Genomic DNA, 19,999 nt, shown 5'->3' on the forward strand with positions numbered 1-19,999 from the left:
GGGGGTGTAATGATGGAGGGACATGGGCAGGTCAGGGGCATTCCTTTAAGATGCACAAAGTGTTATAGAATAGTGTGCATCTGTGTCTCACTTGTGCGCCAGGAGTTACACTTGGTTTCAGGTGGTATAACTCCTCACGCCCAAAGTTGAGAGCAGATTCTGCTGCTATGCACTATGCTATAAAGAGCACCCATTCTGTAATGCCCATTATTAGAATGCTGTTCAGTGTGCCAAATTTTGATCACCATGTACTGAATCCAGCCCATAATGGCTGCTGAAAATCCTTACTGACCTCCCAGCACTTTCTAGATAGCACCAGGGTGGAATGAGGGAGGATTTTCTGCTGTAATTTTACGGATAGCTGACAATTTCAGTCACTATAGCGAAGATGGTCACTCCTTTTTACATATATTTGGTGCTGCTGCTTTTATGTATAGTGTCTGGAATTAAAAAAAAAAAACACTGAGTGCAGGGTTTAATAATTAACAAAGAAATACATGAGCTTACTTGTGATAGAGTCACATCCAGGATAGTTGGGTTAAGGCAATTTCAGTCTGAAATACAAGTCCCAGAAGGCATTGCAGGCAAGGAGCCAGGGGATGAGATGAAGAACCCGGACTGGACTCCTAGCTGCAATAGGGGAAGATATGGGTGTAAGCTGGCAGGACGTGTAGATTGGCTGTCACTAGGGGGAAAGAGAGATAGGAAACCTTGTGTGCAGGATCTCATCAATAGTCTAATGCTCAACTCAGCTGGTATGGGTCTGGGGGAACCTAATGGAAGGAGAATGATTGGTTGTGAGAGTAGAAGGCAGGGATTGATTAGGCAGGTGGGAAGGAGGCCCAGAGGAGAGAAGCAGTTGCAGGCTGAAAACCCTTGGGTAAGAGAGGTCCCTAAAGTATTGAAGCAGGCTGAAATCCCTTGGGTGTGAGGACGTTCCAAAAGTATTTGCAGGCTGAAAATCCTTGGGTAAGGTAGGTCCCTAAAGTATTGAATTTACCAGTGAAGCTGATGCAGGGTGAAATCCCTTGGGCATGAGGAGTCCCTAAAGTATTGAACTCTTCTGAAGGTAAAGAGAGTAGAAGGTAGAAACTGCTGCTTTGTGATTTAACTGTGATGATGAATTGAATGAACTGCTTCTATTTGGAATTGAACTACTGTTTATTGTGCACTGGATAAAGAGCCCAGACTGGAGCTGACTGTGAGCCTGTATTGAATCCTGATATGTGCTGATAGCCTACTGCTTAAAGGGGACTATTTGCCATACACTTTTAGGTGGCTTATATGTGCTGAAGATTGAAGGTGAATGCTGCTGTTGGATCTGTGTACCAGGTCTGCTAGAAACCTGCATGGAATAAAGTCCTTAAGATTGAAGTTGCTGGCGGACATTTATTTCTTGACTGTACCGGGAGCCTGTGGCTGGAGGAGATTGTTCTATCCTTGGCTACATCTAGAGGTCCATGGTTACATACTATATATATAATCATCCACTCATATGTTTATATCACACATTTTTCACACTCTTTTAAAACTTTTTTACACTGGAGGAAAATTACCTCGGAGACCACTGCCTGCAAACGAATAACATTGACAGTGTCAGTTGTGGTTCCAGTCTCAACCACAGGTCTAAAACCCCTCCATTCTTAAATTTAGAATATTTTACTTAAATTTTCTTTAAAAAAATATACAAAAAACTAGTATATTCATAACATGCACAGGCACTTCTAAATATTATAGAAAAGAGTCCGCACTTAGCTTAACATCCTACTCTCTGCAGTGTCATGATGGCTCATTAAGAGCTGAAGGTGATGTAATCCCCTATTATAATGGGGATAACTAAAGATCATGAGTTACTGAGGGGAGGGTTCTGAGTTGTGGGAGGTATAAACAAAAATTTAAGGAGGTTGCCACCCTTGAAATTATCTGGGTGTTCTGGCTTAAATGGTACATGGTGAATGAGATGTTTTCTTGGGAAAGAAAGGAGGGACGCAGGTTAGTTGGTAAACTCTGGGAGTATATAATATAAAGGTATGGCACAAGCATTTTGAATAAGTGTTTGGGAAAGTGAGAAGCAAAGGTATTGAGCAAATGGTGATTGTGTTTTGGAAAAAATATGTTATTGCTATTGAATGTGTTTGGTAATCCCTAAGGGAGAAAGGGGGGAAGTAAAGTTGGCCCTTGAGAACAAGGGAAGATGATTTTCTGTGATGGAATCAGGAAAGTCATCTTTTATTTACTGAGGGGAGAGTGTAATTCCCATTATAATGGGGATTACTAAAGATCATGAGAGAACTCTCCAGAGTTACTGAGGGAAGGGTTCTGAGTTGTTGGAGGTAAAGGATCCGGCCCAAGGGGTAAGTGGCAGAGGAAAATGTTTCTGGTTGTTGAATGACAGTAGGGGAAGCGTTAGGAATTAATAATTGTTGTTGGGGTTTGCATGAAGTCTTTGGTTGCCTCTACCCTTGCCAGGACCCATGAGAAGAGGGGGATGTCCTGGATGGGTTCAAGAAACTAAGGCTGACCAAAGAAGAAGGTTTCTGCCAGTAAACTATTAACTGAGGAGTGCTCTAGGTGGGAGATAGGGGATCCCAGCCTGACAGCAGGAACACTGAAGAGCTGTTCGGAGCCAAAGATGGTAGCCCGGAGAGGTATTCTTTTGGGAGAGGAGTGTGGACAGACAGGGAGGTCTGGTCCAAAGGAAGACCTGCTTGCTGCACAAGTGCTACAGGCACAGCCTTAGATTCTTACACCCAGAATGGATGGGTATGGACAGAAGGAGCTGTAAATATAGGATTATAAATTGCACTTGAGAAGATACATTATATCCCTAAATTTGCCCTGGATTTATAGTTTGCATCTATATATGTAATCTCCTATTATATGGTGATTACTGATTACATAGTAACATAGTAGATGACGGCAGAAAAAGACCCGCATGGTCCATCCAGTCTGCCCAACAAGATAAACTCATATGTGCTACTTTTTGTGTATACCTTACCTTAATTTGTACCTGTCCTCTTCTGCCTCGCCTCCCACCACCAGCTCTGGCACAGACCGTATAAGTCTGCCCAGCATTTTCCCCGCCTTGGTGTGGATTTTCCCTGAAGTCACTGGGGGGAGCAAGTGGGATGTCCCTGGGTGGGAGGAAGGCCCAGCCCAAGGGACATGTTCATACAATAAGTTGCAGAAAGAAATGGTTCTAGTTTATGATTGATAGTTAAGATGGAGTTTGAAGGTAATAAAAGCTCCTGATAAGCACATTGTCTTTGGTTGCCTTCACCCTTGCCAGAACCATAGGAGGAGAGGGGGGTATCCTGGAAAGGCAGAATATTCTGAAGCTAAAATGAAAAGGAGTTCCTGCCCTTAAAAGCAGAAACTGTGAGGGTGAAAGAGCTCCAGGTGGGCAAGCGGAACCCAGCCTGAGAGCAAGAGTTGGGACAGGAAAAGCCTGTTCAAGGCCAGGGTTTAGCTCTGAGAGGACAGACAGGGAGGTCTGATCCTGAGGGAAGCGAATGGTGATCAGAGACATCAAGAGCAGCCTTGGATTGTAAAGCCCAAAGGGATGGGTGATGGACTGGAGGAGTTGCATATTTGTACATAATTCTGGATTACTAGAAGTGGATGAGACTGTACCACACAGTCTTGGCTGGAATTGAAATAAGAAAAGAACCTCTTAAATGTTTTCATTTAGCTTTCAAAAGCCTAAACCACCTTCTTCTGGTTAGGACAGTATACCATGCACAGGGGTCCTTGTACTAAGGTGTGCTAATAGATTTAGCACACCCTAATGATTAGCGTGTGCTAAAAGCTAAGAAGCCCATAGGTATAAAATGGTTATCTTAGCATTTAACATGTGCTAAATCCATTAGCACACCTTAGTAAATGGACCTCTTAATTTGTAATGTAGTGTATAGAATATATCAGGTTTTGAAATTTACACCTATTATCTTTATATTTTGCACAGTATGAAGGAACACGCAACTGTTTTTCCGATTTATTGTGTGCAAAGTCTGGCTGCTTGGGAGTTCAGTTTAATTTTGTCTACATAGTTCTATTTTTAGTCTGTAGTTACATATTCTATATTTGGTGAGGGTTTATCTGTGTTCTGCGTGTGTGAAAGAGACCAGGTATTCTGCTAGCATTGAATGCCTACGCAGGATCAATCTGTACTAATCTGGCTTGTTTAGTTTTCCAATAGGTGTATTGATGTTCTAGTGCAGCTTTTTCTTAGGTAGGCCCTTCTTGGTGACACCTGGAAATTAGTGACATTTGAAGGGTTTTGTATTAATTTTTAAAATATGCCTGATAGTGGATTTTGGATTTGAATTTAGATTACGCCTTTCTCAGTAGAAGCTCAAGGCAAGTTACATTCAGGTACAGTAGATATGTTCTTTTCCTGGAAGCCTTGCAGTCTAAGGGCCCTGTTTACTAAGGTATGCTAGCGTTTTTAGCGTGTGCTAAAAATTAGTGCACGTTAAATGCTAGAGACACCTATATATTCCTATGAATGTCTCTAGTATTTAGCATGCGCTAAAAATGCTAGCATGCCTTTAGTAGGACTTAGTAAACAGGGCCCTAAGTATGATCCAACCAGGAACTCTACCAGCTCATCATGTACATTCCTGAATCTCCACTATCCAAACTGTAAGGGACTGAAATGCAAATTAACATATGCATCCAGCTTCTCTTACATATGCACGCAAATTTGGAATGAATTACCAAAATCCATAAAAAATGACACACGACATAGTGACCTTCCGTAAACTATTGAAAACTTATTTATTTAAGAACGCATACAATAACAACTGATCCTAAATGCAAATTAACAAAACACATCTATACAACATGTATTCTCTATATCGCAACTGTTTTTGCTAAATTATCTTGATTTCCAGTTTAATGACCCTAATTGTTCGAGCTATTTTTGTCATGAATGAAGTTTAACCTATTACCTTTAGCTCTTATCATAGACGAACTTTCCTCCTGTAACCTAGCCCAATCTGTCCCTCTACCTCAGCTATGTATTTCTCCTATCCGGAACTGGTAATCACCACTTACAGAACTACGGTATGTAAGCCACATTGAGCCTGCAAATAGGTGGGAAAATGTGGGATACAAATGTTATAAATAAATAAATCCTGCGGCAATGAAGCGGTAAGTGACTTGTCCAAGAAATCAAGGAACAGCAGAGGGTCTATTTTTTGAGATAACCATAAAGAATATGTATAAACTAACAATCCAGGTCTTCAATCCTTTAATTATCGGTTAATTTTAATTAATCTCTCTATTATAACCTATACTTACACAATCAAATTAATACAATCATATTATACAAAAAAGCATAACTTTATTCAATTTAAACATAAATTCCTACTAATTAGTGGAGATTAAACAAACCACTGGTGCAAGGTATTTAACAACTATGACACTCTACAATTCTTAGCAATTCACATTTCCCATGACTTTGTATAACATACACATAGTCAATTGACTTATCTTGTTTCTCATTCCAAATGAAAAGATGTTCACGCATCTAATCCATAAGCGAGTGTCAATTATATGTCCGTTGATAAATAAGAGAAATTATCAATGTCCTCGTAGCGAGTCAGTATCCTCTAAAACCATTGACTCCACTCCCGAACCAGATCTTCTATCAAGTTCTTCTCACAACAGTGTTAGAATCTCACACATATCCACAATTGTCCACAGATCTCAACACAGGCCGTGTTTCATTGCTACTTCTTCAGGAGATCCTACATAAGAATATGTAACATCACTAAACATATCTTAAATATCAAATCATAATATAAAACCTACATACTTACATTTCTTACCAGCTACATTCCAGCACTAGGCACAAAAACAGGAACTTCCGTTCTGATAATATGCATCATCATGTTAGATTGAATGATCAAACTTTATGTGAAGCTCCTACTCTTATACGGACAATAGTAATGCCCAATCCACTTCCTTATTGAGGCCATATGGGTGAACAGTCCTCCAATTAAAGATATATCGCTGTTCCCTACGGATAAGTTCTCTTTCTACGTTGCCATACCCATCTTGCATACAATTAATGACAACAAACCTCAGATCATTAACTGAATGATTATATTGAAGCCAATGGCTAACTAAAGGAGTATCTATTTTCTGTAATCGAATATTACTCAAATGTTGAGCAATACGTAATTTAATTTTTCTTGTGGTTTCCCCTATATACCATAGCTGACAAGGGCAGCATATGGCATAAACCACATTTTGTGAATTGCAATCTGTATGAGATCGCAACTCAAAATACTTGTTCAAAGAATGTATCCATATTCGAGTTGTACATAATGCAAATTTACAATATACACATGATTGACAGCTAGTATGTCCCCCCACTTCTTGAAGACTATTTTTTCGATAAAACTTTTTCTTGGACAAAATTTCACCTATATTCTTATCTCTATCACAAGCAAATCTAGGTTTAATCTGTAAACTTTGATAAAGAGATAACACCGACCAGTGTTTAAGAATAATATCCTGTATTACTCGTGTTTGCTTGTAATACGGAAGAATACAATTCACCTCAGGGGTAATTTCTTTCACTGAGGAAGCCCCACTGTTCAACCAGCATCTTTGTGCATATCTAGCTCTTTTATGAGCTGACTTAATTGCATATTGCGGATATCCCCGTTTGTGAAATCTTTCTGCCATGGAAATCGCCTGTTGATTAAATTCCACGGGACTAGAGCAAAGCCGTTTAATTCTTAAAAACTGGCCTATCGGGATACTTTCTTTCAACTTCCTCGGGTGATGACTGTTAAAGTGAAGGATAGCATTCTTATCTGTGATTTTTCTAAATACACCTGTAGTGAATTGACCATCCATTAACTGTATATCTATATCCAAAAACTGCACTTTCAACCCTTTAGATTGTACCACAAATCGAATATTAGTGTCACACCCATTTAAGTATTCCACAAAGGCATGTAACTCATTTTCTGTTCCTGACCATATAATAAAAACATCATCAATATACCTTTTCCATGTGACTAAATGGGGCGTATTGTATACAGAGGTATATACATATAAAGATTCAAACCAGGCCATGTATAAACAGGCAACTACCGGGGCAACCGTAGCCCCCATAGCAACTCCTTTTACCTGTAAATAGAATTGATCCATAAATCGAAAATAATTTTTTTCTATAACAAACATCGCCATTTGTAACAAAAGCTGAATCTTAGATTGAGCAAGGTCTTGCTGTTCTAATGCATGTTCTATAACGCGTAAACATGCCTTCTGTGGAATACTCGTATAAAGGGATGTCACATCTAACGTTAACATAATGATCTGCTGGGCAGGAGGAAGTTCTATCCCATTCAAAAATTCCAGCATATCGCTAGAATCTTTAACATAAGATTGTATATGCAACATCTGTGAATGTAAATGATACTCCAAAAATTGAGATAAAGGCTCAAAAAGGGACCCTACACATGATACAATGGGTCTCCCTGGAGGATTTGTGACCGATTTATGAATTTTCGGTAAAAAGTAAATATTCGGCACATTAGGTTTTTTACGTAATAAATATTTATATTCTTTCATTGAGATAATTTTACGATCTCTAGCTGTTTCCAACATGGTTATCACTTGTTGCACATACTCATAAGTATGTAGGTTTTATATTATGATTTGATATTTAAGATATGTTTAGTGATGTTACATATTCTTATATAGGATCTCCTGAAGAAGTAGCAATGAAACACGGCCTGTGTTGAGATCTGTGGACAATTGTGGATATGTGTGAGATTCTAACACTGTTGTGAGAAGAACTTGATAGAAGATCTGGTTCGGGAGTGGAGTCAATGGTTTTAGAGGATACTGACTCACTACGAGGACATTGATAATTTCTCTTATTTATCAACGGACATATAATTGACACTCGCTTATGGATTAGATGCGTGAACATCTTTTCATTTGGAATGAGAAACAAGATAAGTCAATTGACTATGTGTATGTTATACAAAGTCATGGGAAATGTGAATTGCTAAGAATTGTAGAGTGTCATAGTTGTTAAATACCTTGCACCAGTGGTTTGTTTAATCTCCACTAATTAGTAGGAATTTATGTTTAAATTGAATAAAGTTATGCTTTTTTGTATAATATGATTGTATTAATTTGATTGTGTAAGTATAGGTTATAATAGAGGGATTAAAGAATATGTATGAGATGTATATATGCAAATGAATATGATAATGTGTCACAGCCCACATTTTGCCCCTCCCCCTCCCAAATGGAATACTCAAACTATGCCTATGCTAGCACCCTGCTCAGTGTGTGTGACTGGTTTCGGGTGCCCCTGACCTGCGACAAGCTAATTGGTGCCTGGACTGTGTGTGTGTGTGTGATGAGACCAGGGTTACACGCATGGCTTTTTTTGAGGGGGTACTTGGGGGTACTGAGTACCGGCACCTTTTCCATTGTCTGCTAAAATTGACCCATGGACCCCAAGTTTTAATGAAAGAGCTCAAGCTCTGCACACCAATTCTGCCTTGTCATAGGTTCTGTGACTGGTTGCAGGGGGCCTGGCTATTGTGGGGTGGGTCCTTCGTTGATCATCCCACCCCTGAAGAGTGGCCTAGCATTTGAGTACCGGCACCTTTTTTTTCCTTGAAAAATTGCACTGGTTACACGTTACAGCAATGAATGATAAAAATTTGGAGAGTTGAAATTACAGCCCGCAGAGTGAAAGACCCCTGATGAAGCCAAGTGAATGGTGAAACGGGTCCCCTTGGGTGTTAAGCTAAGTTCTGGCTCGTTTCTGTGATATTTAGCAGTGCTTGTGCACTTTACGAATACGCTAGCTTTTTGCATTTTTTTTGAAGAAAATTTAAGTAAAATTTAAGAATGGAGGTTTACTTTTTTTTAGACCTATGATCAAGACACAATTAATACTGTGAACGTCACAGGCAGTCTCTGTAGGTCTTTTTCCTCCGTTTTAAAAAGTTGAAAAAGATTGTGAAAATATGTGATATAATATAAGCATATGAGTGGATGATTATATACATAGTAAGCTCATGTTTTTTCTGCATGAATAAGACCTTTGGGATTTGTGATTACTGATTTTTGCTCTTATAACATCTCTTTTATTTTGCTAATAATTAACCCCTACCTGTGTTTCATCAAAACTCAGATAAGCCAAACTGAGCACCTGGGTTTTTGTTATTCACTTTCTCCTCCTAGTTCACTGCTGCTGCACTTGATTGTGCGTTCCCTTAAGTTACTGTCTTTTCTCCTTTGTGCTTGTGCACAGTTGGTCCCTCCTCCTATCATCAGTAAGCGAGTCGTATTATATCAGCTCCTCCTCCAGTGGGTCCAGTCCAGGAAGAGGAGCCGAATCTTCCAGGGGGAAAGAGATCCACTGGGAGGCTGAAGTAAGTTTCAATTTTTGTTGGCTTTTCCATTCTAGACTTTGTTTCCCCTTTTGTAGGCTGTAGTGGATGGCAGTGAAAGCTGCGTTGTTTCTCCCCGCCCCCCACTTCCTCTCCCTTGCAGACAGTCAGACCACCTTACAGTCAGGTCAGGCTGCAGGCAGAGATGTACTGTGAGCTTCCCTTCTTCCCCTTCATCTGCTGAGTAGGCAGTTGGATTTGGTGTCTTCCTTTTTGTTTTATCTTCTGAGTCTGTGCCTCCTCCCTCTCTCCCCATTATTTTCTCCCTGCAAAGAGCAGTGAGATTTAAGTGGCTGTAGCTGTTTGGCTTTTTCTTTGCCCTTCACACCCTTCCTCCACACTTCAGAAAAGTTTTTTTTTCTTGTGTTTTTGAAGTGCCAAGGAAGGGTTTCCATATTTATTAATTATTTTTTTTTTTTAAAGGAGAGTGCTGAGCTAGCAAGGTTTTAGCTCTGCCTGGCCATTTCATAAGGTGACTTCCTGTTCTAATTTTTCTGTTCTGTGCTGGCAGGATGTATTCCTCCTTGGGGCACCTTTGTGAAGAAGCACCCAGTGGGATCCTTCTTCCATCTCCTAGACTGCCAGTAGGCAGCTCATAATGTATGAGTGTGCAGATTTTATCCTGTTAGTTTTGCTCCAGGGCTGATGTTAGGGATGGGCAACCAGGGCAGTTACCTGGGCTCCCATGTCACAGGGGTTGAAGTTGAAGGAAGCACAGCTTGCACATAGGCTTTAGACATGACTGACCCCAGGAAGAGGGGCTCCAACCCCGGCCCTGTTCTATCTGCATTTCCTTTTCTTTTCTTTCTTCAGGGTCCGGGGTCTAGGGACACAAGCCACCAGGGACATCTGTAGGGTCAAGGGTTCCATAGAGTTAGGGGAATTGGGGCCCACTGGGCCACCAGGGATCTTGGGTCATTTGAGGTGAAGTGCTGCACTTTACCTCGGATGATCCCTGATCTGGCATAAAGAAGTGCTATTAAGGGGAAAGTAAAAAAAAAAAAACTTCCATGATTTCTAGCAGTTCTTTACACCGGGAGCAATTTATTCCTCAACCATTTTAGGTGTGTTTTGCGTGCCCACTGTACCATCCTTCAGCTCATTGGTTTTATTCAAGATTTTTCTGCATTAGGAGTAAAACTGTCACTGGAGAACATGCAGTAAACTTCTGTATTGGCCCCATTGTAAATCCGTGGAGGACAGGAAAGTACTTACTGAACTGAGAAAGTCGGGAACTAAAATTCAAATCCAGGGGGTTACTTAGTCAAACTCTAGTGAGACAAACTTTGTAGAACAGATCCTCATGGTTTGTCCTTTACCCTAGACACAGGTTGTGGGGGAAATTCAGACTTCACAGGGGCCTAAAAGGTAAATAAGTTGTTTGGTGTACTTTCTAAGGTTTTGTCCCTTTAGATATTTGTCATTGTACATAAAACCACTAAGAGGCAGATGCAGCAACCAAACGTAAAAAAATCTAAATCGTTAAAGTCCCTAACGATTTTAAAATAACAAAGAATGCACCAAAAAAAAAGTCACACATGCTGAGATCGGTATTGAAACGTACAATGTATCAAAGAATCACAATACACATCGTTAATCTGCCCCCAAATCATGCGCAGAGCAGCCAAGCGTTATGTTAGCTGCTCTGCGCATGCCACAAACAGTCAAAACACAGTCAAAACACAAGCACATGGCTCCCAAATCAAAACAAAAAGGGTCGGGAGGGGGCAAAGGCGCTCGTCAGGAGCGTCCTGTATGGCCGTCCTTGCCCCCCCCCCACCCGTGGTCGCCGTTCCCCCCTGCCCCACTTCCCCCTGCATTCTAAATTAAAAAGCAAGAAGAAAAGCAAACGTACCTTTAGCAGCCCCGGCCCCCCTCCCTTCCTCACTACTCTGTCTCCCCTCAGCTCCGCCTCCCGACATCCTCCGCCCTGTGCCCCGCCCCCTCTTGGGGTCGTCGCCGCCATTCCCCTCCTCCATCGGGCCCCCCTCCCTCTTACCGGGACCGTGCAGCGCCTCTCTCCTCTGTCCAAAGGCGCTGCACGGGCAAGAAGAAAGCTGATGCCTGCCTTCACCCAGCTTCGGTCGCGCTTCTCTCTCCTCCTGGGCCCGCCCCTGTCTGACGTCGGTAACCTACGTAGGTTACTGACGTCAGACAGGGGCGGGCGCAGGAGGAGAGAGACGCGCGACCGAAGCTGTGCGAAGAAGTGGGGCAGGGGGGAACGGCGACCACGGGTGGGGGGGGGCAAGGACGGCCATACAGGACGTTCCTGACGAGCGCCTTTGCCCCCTCCCGACCCTTTTTGTTTGATTTGGGAGCCATGTGCTTGTGTTTTGTTTGCAGTCTGAGGACGGGGATGCATGCCTAGAAAAAAAATATTTTTGAACTCCTTGGGGCTTGTAGAGGCTTATGTTTATGGATTGTGCCTTTCAGTTTCCTTTTGACCAATCACAGCGCTATTAGCTCTGCTAATGCGCTGGGATTGGCTCACAGTTTGTTTGTTTTTTCACTTTACTATTTTTCCTGGCACAGAGCTGTCCTAACGAGAGGTCCAGACCTCTCGTTAGATTTCCTGCCTTTTTCCTGCGTAAAGGCAATCGGAAAAGGTTAGTGCATGTCGTTTCAATGGGGTTTTCACACTAATTGCTCATCACCATTCCGTTTTCGTTAGCTGCTGGCTTCCTCCGTAAAAGCCCTTTGATGCATGCAACGGATCAAATTTTCCTCGTTGGAGGGTCATTAAAGGCTCATTAAGCTTTAGTGCATCTGCCTCTAAGTCTCATTTAATTTTTATAAGCGGTTTGACATCTGTATTTAAAAATAAAATGGTGGATCTCTGCAGGGAAGTCAGTATAGAAGAATCACTAGAACGGGTTTGTCCCATGGATCAACAGAAGCCTATGCTAAGTCACCTAGATTACTGCAATGCACTTTACGCTGGTTGTAAAGAACAAATTATCAAGAAACTTCAAACAGCCCAGAACAATGTAGCCAGACTCGTATTTGGAAAAACAAAATACGAAAGTGCAAAACCCCTAAGAGAAAAGTTACGCTGGCTTCCACTTAAAGAACGTATCGCGTTCAAGGTATGCACCCTAGTTCATAAAATCATTCACGGAGATGCCTCGACCTACATGCTAGACCTGGTTGACTTGCCACCCAGGAACGCTAAAAGATCATCCCGCACATTCCTTAATGTTCACTTCCCTAGCTGTAAAGGTCTAAAATACAGACTAACACATGTGTCCAGCTTTTCCTACATGTGTATGCAGTTGTGGAACGTATTACCGCTTAACCTAAAAACAATTTACGAACTAACCAACTTTCGTAAATCTCTGAAGACCTATCTCTTCAACAAGGCATACCACAACGATCAAGAACTATAAATGTAACACATCATCACGTTACCTTATACTCTGAACTGTTTTCTTCCTATATCTGTTTGCTTAATTCTATTATGTCATCCATGATCTCTATGCAACACCAATTGTTATCTTCTACTCTGGAATGGTGAATGCCATAACAGAGCATTGTAAGCCACATTGAGCCTGCAGATAGGTGGGAAAATGTGGGATACAAATGCAATAAATAAAATAGATAAAATAATGCTTTCTCAATTCACTTAGGGGGTCTTTTACTAAGGTGCGCTAGCGTTTTTAGCTCACGCTAAAAATCAGCTGATGCTAAACACTAGCGCACCTTAGTAAAAGACCCCCTTAGTGCAATACGAACACATGTCCATGTTATGGCTAAAATGCAACTTATTCTATATTATATGTCAATTAGCAAAAATTACAATGGGCAAAAGCTAAAAATATGAAGCTGACCTAGTAGGAGACTTTTGTATAACCTACATGAGTGAAAAATGCTGGCGACAAAAACAAATAAAACAATGCAATGATTAAATTAGACAACATGTACTTATTTGATTTATACAGAAAATGTCAAAGGATTCAATATAAGCCAAACTATTTCTTCCAATTAATGTGCTATAGTAAAATGTGTGACAGTTCTTATAAAAAAGATATGGACGCTTGTTTATATTGCTTTTGCAGTCGTTATAGTAGTAATATTGGATTCACTTCTTTGAACTAAGTGAATTGAGAAAGCATTATAGCATTGACTTTTGTTGATTTATGGTAATTGATCAGAGTTTATGCTGCCTTTTTCTTTTGCATTGGTACTGATTATTTACAAATTATTTATGTGGTGATATGCCAACTTACATTTTCATGATGAATATTAAAAAAAATAGTAAAAGAGGCCCATTTCTGAGCAAATGAAATGGGCGCTAGCAAGGTTTTCGTCGCCAACACCCCCCCCCCCCCCGGCCAACCCCTTCATTGTTCTGCCCGGAGCGATTTCCCATCCTCCCTGCCTCCCTCCCTGCCAACCCCTTCGTTGTTCTGCCATTGCTCTGCCTTCAAGGGCGGGGTCCGGAGCGATTTTGGTGGCTTCACCACCACGAACTTTCGAACCTTTTGAAGGAAGTCAGGGCTTGGCTTCACTGACGTCAGTGTCCTCAGAATGTTGAGGGTGAGTTTTATTATAGTAGATGCTATGACTTTTAAGTTTAATATTCATTCATATTAATGCACACTATGAAGAGTATTTTCAAAGCACTTAGACTTACAAAGTTATATAGAGTGGGATGAGTGGGAAAGCGCGGGATACAAATGTAATAAATAAATAAATATAGAGGAGTATTTTCAAAGCACGAAGGGGGTCTTTTACTAAGCTGCGGAATTGTTTTTAGTTTGTGGTAGAAATCAGCTGGCGGTAAACGCTGAGACACCTATTATAGGAATAGGAAATAAGGTAATTAAAAAAAAAAAGTCTTTTTTTTTCAAAAATACTGTTTTGAACAAGATTTTGTGATTTGGACGTTTTGTTTTTTGGTCTATTTTTGAAACAAACAAATGTCCAAATGCAAAACGCACAAAATCAAGTCATTAGGATGTAGGAGGAGCCAGCATTTTTAGTAGACTGGTCTCCCTGACATCCTAAGAAAGCAATATGGCGCCCTAGGGGGGCACTGCAGTGGACTTCGTAAAATGCTCCCAGGTACACATCTCACCATTGCTCCCTTACCTTGTCTGCTGAGGCCCCCCAATCCCACTACCCCCAACTGTACACCACTACCATAGCCCATACAGGTGAAGGGGGCACCTATATGTGGGTACAGTGGGTTTCTGGTGAGTTTTGGAGGAATCACATTTTCCTCCACAAGTGTAACAGGTAGGAGGAAGTAGGAGCCTGGGTCCGCCTGTCTGCAGTACACTGCACCCACCACTAGACTACTCCAGGGACCTGCATGCAATTCTAATGGACCCGAGTATAACATCTGAGGCTGGCAAGTAGTGTTTTTAATCACATTTTTGGGGAGTGGGAGGGGCTTAGTGACCACTGGGGGAGTAAGGGGGGCATCCTTGATTCCCTCCAGTGGTCATCTGGTCATTTAGGGCACCTTTTTGTGCCTTATTCGTTATAAAAACAGGCCTAGCTCAAAACGTCTTCGTTTTATTCCTGCACGGTTTGGTTTTGTTCCATTATGGCTAAAAAACATCCAAGTGAGGTCAGCCAGAGGGTTTTATTGTAGAAGGACTGAGGATTCAGGCAACTCTCCTTACTGCTGAATTCCTCAGGCTGCTACACTTCAAAAATTCTTGATCCGATATTCAAAAGCACTGATCCATGTAGCAGCACCTGCTCTACAGATAAGTACCACTGACTAGGGTCAGTCATTGATTTGTAGAGGCATCATCTGAATAATGTTGCTAGGATTTTTAGAAACCACCCAACTGGTCCATGTGCAGAGAGAGGGCTTTCCCCAGAGTTATCTGCGGATTGCACAGTATTCAGTGTGCTAACCAGATAACTATCCAGGACAACAAAGAAGCTTCCTTAACTTTACTCAGTTATCTTGATAGTGGACTAAATACCACTACCATCCAGATATTCAGTGCTGGCCACTATCTGAATATCGGCACCTAATTTCCGGACTTAATTCAGCTGTGGCAGCCGGCATTTAAAAAGATACTGACCACCTTGGCTGAATATTGACCCATATTTTTTTATGCCCAGTGCTCGATGACATACAATGTAGAGTGTTAGTGGCTGCCTATTGCATAGGTTTTCCAAAAGTACCTTTTGTTTAACATAGTAACTGAGGGGTGTGAAAACACGCTGTTGCACAAATGCATTACAGTGCTGTGTGGTATTTTCCTTGTTGCATGCTAAAGCGCACGCTAAGAATTTTCTAAAAATATTTTGGGGAAGGAGCATGGAATGGGTGTGCTAGCATTAACAGCTAGGACGTTACAATTAGCCTGCAAAAACTGATTAATGCAGCCGTTAAAAGCAGGAGCACTTGGTCCCTCCTATTTGTAAGTTCTCCTGCGTTAAGATTTTGCAGGTCTCACATATTAACGGCAATATTAGTGTATAACCTGCAAAAAAAAAAAAAATTAAAATGTCCTAAAAAAGTTTGGGAGAATCCCCTTATTAAGCTGCAATACTTGTAGGCCAAACGCCATCCATCTTAAAAATTTGACAAGGCAAAGGTTTCGGTAGGGAAGGGGGAGGGTGACTGAATATTTGGTAAACTGAATGGAAAATGGGGTGGTGGGGTGGGAGGTAATGGGAGGGTTATCATATACATAAAGGATCATGTGTTATAGGGTTATTGCTGACAGATGTTCCTGCTTATTTTTCTGTCATGCTCCCTTGTTGTTATGTAACCATTTGATGTGTTGCCTAGATTTGTTGTTCAGCTGTATGTTAGGTTTTCTTTGATCCTGAATAAAAACTGTTAAACCTTAAGCTGCATTACTTGCAAATTTTACCACATTTTCTTCGTCTTCACTGAGGAAGACATGGGAGAGATAGCAATGCCAGAAATGGTATTCAATGCCGACGAGTCAGAGAAACTGAATCAAATCTCTGTAAGTCTGGAAGATGTAATGGGACAATTTGACAAATTGAAGAGTAGCAAATCACCTGGACCGGATGGTATACATCTCAAAGTACTGATATAATTGAAAAATGAACCTGCAGAACTATTGTTAGTAATATGTAATTTATCTTTAAAATCAAGCATGGTACTGGAAGACTGGAGAGTGGCCAATGTAACACCAAATTTTTTAAAGGGTTCCAGAGGTCATCTGGGAAATTATAGACTGGTGAGCCTGACATCAATGCCAGGCAAAGTGGTAGAGACTATTATACAGAGCATATACATAAGCATGGATTAATGAGACAAAGCCAACATGGATTTAGTAAAGGGAAATCTTGCCTCACCAATCTATTACATTTCATTGAAGGGGTGAATGAACATGTGGATAAAGGTGAGCTGGTTGATATTGTATATCTGGATTTTCAAAAGGAGTATCTCATGTAAGACTCCTGAGGAAATCAGAGAGTCATGGGACAGGAAGTAATGTCCTATTGTGGATTAAAAACTGGTTAAAAGATAGAAGTTAAATGGTTAGTTTTCTTAACGGTGAAGGGTAGATAGTGGGTTTCTCAGGGGTCTGTGCTGGGACCGCTGCTTAACATATTTATAAATCAGTGGCGTAGCCAGACCTAACATTTTGGGTGGGCCCAGAGCTAATATGGGTGGGCACTGTGTATATAGGTATGAGTAGTGTTTCTTTCTACAAAATAATGCATTAGACTGCACTTGATGATGGATTTCTAAGTAGTATGCCCAGCATCAACATATGGAAAAAACAATATTTTAAAATATAGTTTACACTATCCCATATCTTAAACTTGACCAGGCGTAAGTCTACTATAATGGCAAACATCTCAACACACGTGACAGGATCCTACAGAATAATTTCAGACATGATATCCTTCAAACTTTGCTTCCCTACCCCTCCATCCAACCCCATAGCCCAGCATCAGCCCTTCCCTTCCCCATCATCCATCCCATAGCTATGCCTTCCCCATTGAGGAAAATAAATTTGTATAATAATTATTTTTGTATGCTCTTCGCTTTGTTTGACTGAATATTTCTTTGTATTTCAGTTTATTACTATGTTTCTGTTTAAATGCTAACTTTTCAATAAAATATTTGAACTTTAAAAACTTGTTTAAAATACTGTGCTCACTGTTAATGGTAAGATGTTCACGCTTTATTATAAAATAAACCACAATGGAAAACATTCACACTGAGTTAGATACTGTTAACTTAATAATTAGCTCCTAGAGGAAAAAGTAGCAAGTCAGAAATATTAGTAAAGGGGATCATAAACCAGAATTTTCCTAGTTTCTAATCCAGACTTAACTCATAATTGACAGTGTGACATTGGACAAGTCACAGTTGACTGCCAGCTCAGCAACCTAGTAGATAATAGATGCTATGGCAATAACATGACAACATTTCTTTTAACTTACACAAATACCTGCAAAATTTACATTCTCTACACGAGGTGCAATCAACATTTATATCATATAATCAAAGGCTTACACAAAGGAAACCCCTCTTTAAATTAAAGGAATTAGGGAATATTATAATTAAATAATTATCAAAGGCTTTTCTACTATACTAAATTCAAGAATTCTAGATCTGGAAAATTCTATAATTACTACATTAATAACTGGAGCTCTAAAACATCTCATTGGCAATTGAGTTGGACTTCACTCTGAGTTTTCTAAAACAGTAATAAGCATTTCTATTAAGTTGTTGTTGGCAACGTTGGGGGTGCTAAGGTGATTAATTTAAGTAATTTTGGATATGTTTATAAAATTCAGATGGATACTGGAAAGGCCCTATTGCTATACCAGATGGAAGGGCTTTGGTTGCTTTTAAGATATCTTCTTTAGTGAAATGCATCTCAAGTTGTCTCTTTTGAATGTGTGTGTGTGGGGGGGGGGGGGGGGGGGGGTGAGGTTGGTTTAGTTGTGAGAAAAATGTATCTATTAAAGCAGATTTGTCACTACTTTCTTTTTTATACAGTTGGGAGTAGTAAAGTATACATTGATTCACAATACGATCATCTTTAGTCAAATGTTTCTGACTAGGACCTGTAATGCTACCTATTTTACATTTTTGACCTTTTGCTCTTTGAATGCTATGCTAGAAGCTTCCATTATCTGCTGCATAATAATTGGCTTTGTGAAGGAATAGGGAGTAACTAGCTTTTTGACTTGTGGTTACATTCATTTTTTGTAAGATATCAGAAGAATGTTTTATATATGCTTGTTCAAGATTATTAATTAATAATTTGGCTTTTAACAACACAACAGACATCATGCTGGAGTGTCTTCAGAGTTAATTACTGCAATTTGATGTGGAAAAGAAATGTGGTCTCTGTGGAGTCTGAGGCTTAGTAATATGTAACCTGTCATTAAAATTGTCCATAGTACCTGAAGATTGGAGGGTGACCAATGTGACGCTGATTTTTAGAAAGGGTTCCGGGAAATTATAGACTGGTAGGCCTGACGTTGGTACCTGGCAAAATAGTAGAAACTATTATAAAGAATAAAATTAGAGAACACATACACAAACATGGTTTAAAGGGACAGAGTTAGCATGTGTTCAGCCGAGGGAAGTCTTGCCTCACCAGTTTGCTTTATTTATATGAAGGCGTGAATAAACACGTGGATAAAGGTGAGCCGGTTGATGTAGTGTATCTAGATTTTCAGAAAGCTTTTGATAAAGTTCCTCATGAGAAAATTAAGAGTCATGGGATAGGAGGCAAGGTTCTGGTGTGGATTAGGAATTAATTATTGGACAGGAAATAGAGAGTAGGGTTAAATGGTCATTTCTCTCAATGGAGGAGAGTGAAGAGTGGAGTGCCACAGGGATTTATACTGGGACCAGTTCTATATAACATTTATAAATGATACGGAAATCGGACTGATGAGTGAGATGATCAGATTTGCAGATGATACAAAACTATTCAAGGTTGTAACACATGCGGACTGTGAAATATTGTTGGACCTTAGGAAATTGGAAGACTGGGCATCTAAATGGCAGAGGAAATTTAATGTGAACAAATGAAAGGTGATGCACATTGGAAAGAATAAACCGAATCATAGTTACCTGATGCTAGGGTCCACCTTGGGATCAGCACTCAAGAAAAAGATCTGGGTGTTGTAAATAATACGCTGAAATCTTCTGCTCAGTGTGTGGCGGCGGCCAAAAAAGCAAACAGGATGCTAGGAATTATTAGGAAAGGGATGGTGAATAAGACCAAAAATACTATAATGCCTTTCTTTCGCTCCATGGTGCATCCACACCTTGAGTATTGTGTTCAATTCTGGTCGCCGTATCTCAAAAAAGATATAGCGGAATTACAAAAGGTTCAAAGAAGAAAAGCCAGAATGATAAAGAGGTTGGAACTCCTCTTGTATGAGCAAAGGCTAAAGAGGTTAGGGCTCTTCAGCTTGGAAAAGAGACAGGTGAGGGGAGATATGATTGAGGTGTAGAATGAGTAGAAGTAAATCGATTTTTTTACTCGTTCCAAAAGTACAAAGACTAGGGGACACTTGACGAAGTTACATGAAAATACTTTTAAAACAAATAGGAGGAAATATTTTTTCACTCAATG

At 40.4% G+C, this 19,999-nt stretch overlaps 1 protein-coding gene across 3 annotated transcripts in view; it reads left to right on the plus strand.

Annotated features, from left to right (window-relative positions):
• The first annotated feature begins 9,311 nt into the window (after positions 1-9,311).
• The window catches only part of CPQ (carboxypeptidase Q), a 418,318-nt gene continuing 407,630 nt past the window's right edge, over positions 9,312-19,999 (plus strand). For 2 of the 3 annotated variants that reach the window (XM_030217024.1, XM_030217015.1), the window contains exon 1: positions 9,312-9,422. The gene's annotated coding sequence lies outside the window, so the exon portion shown is untranslated. The remainder of the gene's footprint in view (positions 9,423-19,999) is intronic. The other variant, XM_030217038.1, reaches the window with a different exon arrangement.

This window comes from Microcaecilia unicolor, chromosome 1 (genome assembly GCF_901765095.1).
Source record: "Microcaecilia unicolor chromosome 1, aMicUni1.1, whole genome shotgun sequence".
NCBI lineage: Eukaryota > Metazoa > Chordata > Amphibia > Gymnophiona > Siphonopidae > Microcaecilia > Microcaecilia unicolor.